Here is a 6417-nt window from a genome sequence, read left to right as displayed (position 1 = left end):
CAATCCCTCCTCTTTATTTTGATGAAATTTCTTCAAATTTCTATAATATAGACTCATATTGCTGGTCCATCTGATCGTCATCCTCATTTTCCCTGCAAGTCCATATTAACTCGTAGTCATCGTTTCCCCTAACATGTTCCCATTTTGTGCATCTTTACAAGGGGTCCAGGTACCATCATTAATCTCACATGAGTCTGAGGTCACCTATCTCTAACTTGTACAGTCCAAAATATATGTACCCTGCTTCTAAACATGTCTAGACATTTGCTACTCCTCAGGCAAATATCCTGGCCAGTCAGTAATAAACAAGTCACCCTGAACTGACTTAGTCATATGCCACTGGTGTTTCTCTCCTCTGGCTCAGAACTGGTTTTTTTTTTTTTTTTTTTTTTTTTTGCAAGGCAAACAGGCTTAAGTGGCTTGCCCAAGGCCACACAGCTAAGTAATTATTAAGTGTCTGAGACTGGATTTGGACCCAGGTACTCCTGACTCCAGGGCCAGTGCTTTATCCACTATGCCACCTAGCTGCCCCAGAACTGGTTTTCTAAGTGAATTCTTTCATGTTTTCTCAACCCCTTGAAACCTTTAGCTGGCCACATTTTCCAGAGTCAAGGGGAAGTTACAGATAAACAATGTGCACATAGGCGAGAAATAGTGAAGATGAACTGGTCCAGTGTCTCTCTTTTCTTCTCTTCTTTCCTGGAGACATTCGATGTCCTTCTGCATCTTCTGAATCTGTTCCAAAAAGTCTTCTCCAGCTCAGGTGACTAGTTGAGACTTTGTCTTCTGGTAAAGAATCTGCTTAACATTTTACTCAGATCAAAACACATTTCCATCACAAGACAAAGAGATTTTGGAGCTTATTACAATTTACATTTTGCCTTATTGCCATATTGATGCACATACTTCACTTTAACACAATAAACTTTCATTAGTGTTTTACTATATGAGCAAACTCCCAATGAGAATTATTGTACTGACTTAAACTTGTAACATACATTCAACAATCATCTTAGTTCAGAGTACTCAGCATAAGGTTTAAAAATAAAGCAATCTTAGCCTTTGCTCTTATTACAATAATGGCTAAAACATCCTTAACCAAAATGAATTTTTTTCAAAATATACTCAAATATACTATTGATTTTCTTTTTCCTGATATACTTATCTGACTCACATTCTTTTTCTTAAGTTAGGCCTTAAAACTGTAATAATCCTAAGAATTTCTCATTCTTCTTCTTACCTAAATATCCCTTCTAAAAAAGTTTAAAAAAACTTAATTCCTATCTTAACATGTAGCTGCTAGTAGGTGTCAGAGCCACACACCTAACACATCTAACCTATCTCTGGCTATCAGATCCAATTCACTCAAAACTTCTTTTTCTGTTTTGCTTAGTAGCTATAAAGATCCAGGACATCAAAGGGAAATTCCCTTATAGGCGTAAGTATTGAATATCAGTGTCCAGGCAGAGGTCATATGGGTAATCAAAAGCAGAGGTCATATGGGTAATCAAATGTCTTAGGCCAACTTTATTCTTCCAGGTGAGACATTATCCAAATGTCACTTTGGGAAATCAAGTCAAAAGGGTCCAACCTCAGCCATACTGAGAAGCCACCCCTTTGGCTGCACATCCCTGTCACCTGACGTCTTGGCTTCCTTGGCTGCACAAACACGACATTTACCCAGAAGCATTTCCTTTTGCTGACCATACTGGTAGCTGATATAAAAAGAAAATTGATGAAAAGTCCTGTGATCTAAAAATAGTTGTTTTACCTAATTAGATCTCTAAGTGAATCCATTTCACAATTTAGATTGGGGGGGTCACGATCAATCAGCTTCCTTCCTCACACATACAGCACCTATATCTACTCTGAGTGTCCTTGTCATCAGAATACATTAAATAGGGTTACTTTCTAAACATTCAAAAAGCAGTCAAGTTCTCCCAGTATCTGGTGTATTCCTTGAGTGATTTTAGCTGTAAAGGCAAGGCCAATGTCTGACCTCATTCCTAACAGGAGGCCAAATTAGGGAGGGGTTCATTCAGAATTTTTTAAAACTACTTCCAAGGCTGTTTCATTAACTTCTACCCATTCTGAAAATGTGTCAACAAAAACCAAGAGGTACTCAAAACCTGTTGCAGGCATTTTTACTGTCTTTCCTTCTATTGTTTTTGAGATAAGAATTTTTCTGCCAATTTTCCACCATTCTCCTGTGGCCCTCTTCTCCCTTTTTTATTCAGTGAAGGAATCTTTCAAGGGGGAACAGAGGGGACCTGGTGATGGGGTCGGGGATGGGGTTTGGGAATTCAGGGACTGAGATCTCTAAATTTAACAAAACAGTAATAAGTGTAACACATTAAGAACTGGATTTCATAAAATAATCTTTCCATTATTACATTTATACCTGAACCTACAGATCTAGAGGCAAGGTCCAACAAACATATCATTTAAAATTTCAGGCAACCCAGAGGGTCATGACCTTTGATAATTTCTCTCATTAAAGCAATCACTCATTAATTCCAGCTATAAAAGTTATTCAGTTTACTCTATTTGAAGAAGGGGGGCAGGGAATATTCTAATTAGGCTAAGGGATTTTTAAATGACAATTTGCCTTCTCCGGGGTTTTCGTAGTTATAATCAAGAAATGTTAAATATTAAAACCTTTGAATGGAAAATGTATTGTATAAATCTTTGGTTTATATAGTTGTATAAGCTATGTGATTCTAGTTCAGAATAGTATGAATTAAAGTCACTAAGAACTAATGAAAAGGAATGGTGGAACAGTTTATTGAGGGAAATATGTTCTCCCCTCATCATGCATCCCATGTTTTATAAATGAAATTTAACTTTATGCAGGGTGTGAAAGTTAGTATGATGAGCTTCATTAAGCAAGAGGAATTCTTTCTTAGGTCATACCATATCAGGACTTCACTGGTTAAAACTTGCTCCCACTTTATCCCCCTCTTGCAGTTTTTGTTCACTGCTTCCTAACAGCAAATTCAGTCCTGATTGTTCAGGATTCCTACCAGGACTTTGTTTATTTGTGATTAAGCTGATTTGGATGTTTTTCTTTAAGCAGCTGATGAATGATGAGGGGAGGGGAACATATTAAGGAATAGTAAATAGAAGATTGTAACCCATAAGAGAGTTAAACCAAAATAACTCTTGGAAGGGAGGAACTGAAGAAATTGCATCATATTAACCCTATAAAAGCCTTCTTGCTTCAGTACTTCAATAATTACTCCTCCAGGAAAAGGTGTGGAACCCTCTTCTGGCCAGAAATGTAGGATTCCTTTGAAGTTCATCAGAAATAAAAAACAAGATACTTAATTTGTGTCAAGTGTGTTTCTAACTTTTCTTGGCACCTGAGCAGGGGCCTGTTGCTAAACTTGGACAGAATTGAGCAAGAGACTGGGAAAAGAGCTCCCATGACATTTCAGCGATCATGGCAAGGATCACAGATAGAACTTGAGAGGAATTGGGGAAAGGCAGCCAGCAGGTCATGGAAGTGGATATTTTGAGTAAAGGTAAGGAAGGAACTTTTGTTGGTCTAGGAGACCTAGGTGGGTCCAGGGACCCAAAGTCTGGGAGCCTAAGGAAAGCCTGAGGGAGGTGAAAGGCTTGTACATGGGTGGGTCAGGTACCTAGGAAGGGAAAGGTTCTCTAGGGAGAATGTTAGAAAATTGGGAAGGAAGGATGAAAGAAAATGATCAAATATTATTGTCTGGAGTAGATCAAGAAATCTATTTTAAGTCCCTCCTGTAAGAATAAACATAATCTTCCCTCTCTCTCCCTACAAAAATAAAAAAAACCTCATGAGAAATAAAGTGAAAGAAAGAGGAAAAAATGTGCTTCAGTCTGTGTTCAGATACCATTAGCTCTGTCTCTGGGGTGGATCACATTCTTTATCATAAGTCCATCAGAGAAGTTACTTCCATATTTTTTCCCACAGTCACTAATTGCTGATTACAATTCCCTCCATTCATTCCTTCCCCACTCCATTTCTTCTATTTTCTCTCTCTCCTTTCACTATGTCTCTCTTCACAAGTGTTCTATGATGTAGTTGAGTGGCCTAACAGACAGAGTACCAACCCTGGGGCCAGGAGTCCTGGAGCCTCAGCAAGCACCCAACCCCACAACCTTGCAAAAAACAAAAAAGTGTTTTGTATCTGATTATCTTCTCCCATGATCTACCCTCTAATGTATCACCTCACCTCACCTACCCTTCCCCTGTCCCCTTTCTCTGATCCCCTCCCTCTTTTTCCTCTAGGGTAATAGATTTCTATACCTTATTAAGTGTGCATGTGACTTCCTCTCTGAGCCATCTCTAATGAGAATGAAGGCTCACTGGGTCTTTCTGTGGGTTCTGTCTCTTGAAAAAAAATTTTTTTCCCCACAGTTGTTGTTGCTAGTTGTATTTCCCTTCATCCTATTCTTTCCCACCCGTATGTATTTTATTCTCTCTCTCTACTTTCACTGTCCTTCCTTAAAAGTACCTTGTAGCCCGCCGCCGCCGCAGCCGCCGCCGCAGCCTGAGGGGAGAGAGCGGAGAGGAGAAGCCGCGACCGGGGAAGGAGGAGGCACCGAGCCGGAGCCGCCCGCCCGAGGGGAGCCGGAGCCGTCCCTGCCGCCCCCCACCCCTTCACAATGCAGCCTGCTTCCGCAAAGTGGACTATGTCTTTATTGAATTTTGTGTTGAAGACAGTAAAGATGTTAATGTAAATTTTGAAAAGTCCAAACTTACTTTCAGTTGTCTTGGAGGAAGTGATAATTTTAAACATTTAAATGAAATTGACCTTTTTCAGTATATTGATCCAAATGACTCCAAGCATAAATGAACAGACAGACCAATCTTATGTTGTTTACGGAAAGGAGAATCTGGACAGTCATGGCCAAGGTTAACAAAAGAAAGGGCAAAGCTCAATTGGCTTAGTGTGGACTTCAATAATTGGAAAGATTGGGAAGATGATTCTGATGAAGACATGTCCAATTTTGATCGCTTCTCTGAGATGATGAACAACATGGGAGGTGATGAAGATGTAGATTTACCAGTAGATGGAGCAGATGATGATTCACCACACAGTGATGATGAAAAGATGCCAGATCTGGAGTAAAGAAGAAAGTGTCGTCTTCAGGGTTTTTGGAAAGAAAGATAACTTCACTGCAAAATTTTCATAATTGAGATAATTCCTGCCTTGGTAGTTCTAAAGGCAGATACTGTATTTGCCTCCTTTAATCCATTTTCAATCTGTTTTAAAAAGGCTTCACTAAGGGTTGATGTGTACTATGTATGGGTCAGTTTTAAGTCAGCTGAGGCAATAACTTTATGCATGAACATTTTCCCAGACTTCCAAAATCAATTGAGGTATAGGCAATGGACACAGTCATCGCAGTTAAAAAAAAAGTCTTTTTACTGCTTTATAACACTGACATGATAAGAAAACTTAGCTTATTTTAAGGCATTTTAAAATCACTTCCCCCTAATTCAACAGGGTGGACCTAAAGAGAATCTTGAAATGTTCAGATTTTAGTACACAGAATCAAACTGCTGAAGCAAATTTAATTGGGCTGACAACTTAAACTGACAACATTGCTATACCTCCCAGAGTGTCTTCAAGATTGTTCCACTAATGTTTTATTTAAAAAAAAAATTTATTCACTTCACATTGTTGTATTTAAATGATCACTAGTGTTCCAAATGTATCTTAGCTAAAACTAGTGAAGCCCTAATTTAAGTGGTTATGAAGCCTGTACATTTGGTATTGTTTGACCCTTAAGCTTTTACATCTCTTAGTATGGAGGAGGAAGAACAGCTATACATTGTTGCTTGTCATTCTGTACATTCAGACCAAATTTGTATTTGCACTGTCAGTATGGAAAACGAGTGACAAAATGTTTAATACACTATTGGATTTTTTTTTTTGCTTTTTTTTTGGACTCGGCTTATAACAAGGCTGAAGAAAACTTCAATTTGTGTTCAGAACAGTGGGGATTTTTTTTTTATTGTCTGCATTCTTTCTAATAAACAGTTGAAGACTTAAAAAAAAGTATCTTGTATCTCACTACCTTCTCCTATAATCTTTGATCTTTTATCACCTACTGCATCCTCCCCTCCCCCTGTCCCCTTTCTTTTATTCCTTTCTTCTCCTTTTTTTCCTCTAGGGTAAAAGAAATTTCTATTCTCTATTGAGTTTGTATGTTATTTCCTCTCTGAGCTCACTTCTGATGAAAATGAAGGCTCACTCATTTCCCCTCACCAATTTGTTCTTCCTGTCTACCTGAGTTCTATATAGCTGGAGATCAAACTTTCTGTTCAGTTCTGGTCATTTCAACAGGTATGTTTGAAATACCCCATTTCACTGAATGTTCATCTTTTCCCTTGGAAGAGGATGTTCAGTGTTGCTGGGTAGTTGATTCTCG

General features: G+C 38.6%; 1 pseudogene; it reads left to right on the top strand.

The window, feature by feature from the left end:
* The first annotated feature begins 4644 nt into the window (after nucleotides 1-4644).
* On the top strand, nucleotides 4645-6002 carry LOC141497863 (prostaglandin E synthase 3 pseudogene; annotated as a pseudogene).
* The last annotated feature ends 415 nt before the right edge of the window (nucleotides 6003-6417 follow it).

Source organism: Macrotis lagotis, chromosome X (assembly GCF_037893015.1).
Source record: "Macrotis lagotis isolate mMagLag1 chromosome X, bilby.v1.9.chrom.fasta, whole genome shotgun sequence".
NCBI lineage: Eukaryota > Metazoa > Chordata > Mammalia > Peramelemorphia > Peramelidae > Macrotis > Macrotis lagotis.
Note: the sequence above shows the minus strand (reverse complement) of the source record. Positions and strands in the feature narration are given on the sequence as shown.